Raw genomic sequence first — 1,765 nt, forward strand, 5'->3', positions numbered from 1 at the left:
CAAAGAGGTGGGCACGACTGAGTGACTGAACTGAACACACAGGGTGAGGGTCCTGGGTGGAAGAAGGGCCATTCCTCCTCTGACCCCTTTTGGACACCTTGATCTCCGCACCCCGACTATGGCCCCCAGGGTCAGCACTTAAGGACCAGCCTGAGGTGAGGCCTCTGGGTCTAGCTCACTCCCTCTGTGACCTTTAGCCTCTCTGAAAGCCAAGTTCTCAAACAAGTCCATCCCCCAGCACTTCAGACTCCATCCAGCAGAGGGAAAAACTGAGCCCCAGACAGCAAAAACTGAGTTCTGCTGGGGTCTTCATGGGGACTGGCACTGGGGACTCCCCGCCCATCAGGTACATGGTTCTATTTGGCCCTGTATTTGCTTTTTTGTCACATCCTTGTTTCAAGCTTCAGTTTCCTTGTCCATGAAAGGGGGTCAGGTCTGACTCTGTCCATTCCTTTGCAGTTTTAAGGCCAGAATGCCCCTCAGGACCCATTCCGTGTCTGAACCCCTCTTCTGGCCTCGACAAGCAGCCAGTCCTCCCTTGCTGTCAGAAACAGCTCTGGCACATGGACCTACTTTGCCCAGCAGATCTGTTCTCTGACCCTGTGTGTGGCAAGGACGCTGGCCCAGCAGGTGGGTGCTCCATAGAGGTGGGAGTCTGAGCAGGAGTCCTCTGCCATCTCCGACACTCTGGTCACTGCCTCCTGTAGGGCCACCTGTTCCCCACATAACCTCTCTCCCCTCTGAGTGCCCTTGGCATCGGAGTGCTGGCATTAGCTCTCATTCAGCCCCGGGGGCAGCAGACCTTGCATTCCTATGGTGCTTCTTAGCATTTCAAAGTGAATGTAGATCTGTTATCTTCACTAGGGCCCTGCCAGAGGAGGGAGTTAGTAATGCCCTCCCTCATTAACAGATTGCTATCTTGAGGCTGGGAAGGTGAGTGGCGGCTGGTGCTCCTTACCCAGGTACCAGGCCTAAGCCAGTGTCTGGCAGCAGAAGGGCAGTGTGTGGCACTCAGACTCTGGGGACAGGGGACAGGAAAGGCCAGCCTGCACTGGACTTGATGCGTGTAGGCTTCTGAGAAGGGTCTTAAATGGTTAGAAAAGGAAACTGTCAGTTTAATGACCCTCGCCTGGCAGAAGGGACTGTTCAGATAAGGGAGGGTCCCAAGAGGACGAAGGCAGAGCCCAGTGCAAACGAGTGGCAGGGAACCCCGGTTTTCTGATCCCCACAGAGCATAGCCCTCTGAGTCTGGGAGGGGCCCAGACACAAGGCAGGCTTCTGGCTCACATCCGCACCCACTTTTTAGGCCTCCCGGCCCTGATCTGTGGCACCCTTTTCCCCAAGGCCAAGGTCCAGCTTGGTGACTGAGATAAGCCTCTCCCAGCCCTACTCCCAGAAGCGCCTCTCAGCAGATGCCCCGCAGGTAACTAGAATGGCAAGCTACCCCTGCCCTTGGCCGCACCGGAAGTGCAGCGCCCTCTCCTGGCCCAGGAGCCAGAGAACAAGGAGGGGCAGCCTTGGGATCCTGTAGCCCTGCCTACTGTTGAGTGATTTCCGTCTCTCTTGAGTCTCCGTCTCTGTGCACTGCAGAGAACGGCTCCAGCTCAGGTATGGGCGGCCAGTGGTACTGGGAGCGCCCTCCAGTGGTGGCTGGGGCTTGTCTCTCTAGGACAAACCTGTTTGGAGGGTTGGGAGCTCATGTAGAGTTTCACAGCTGCTCAGAACTCTGAGTTTTACTTAAATGTGTGTATTCCTGGTGGTCCAG

The sequence above is a fragment of the Bison bison genome, unplaced genomic scaffold, assembly GCF_000754665.1.
Source record: "Bison bison bison isolate TAMUID 2011002044 unplaced genomic scaffold, Bison_UMD1.0 scf7180017864089, whole genome shotgun sequence".
In the NCBI taxonomy this organism is placed as follows: Eukaryota; Metazoa; Chordata; class Mammalia; order Artiodactyla; family Bovidae; genus Bison; species Bison bison.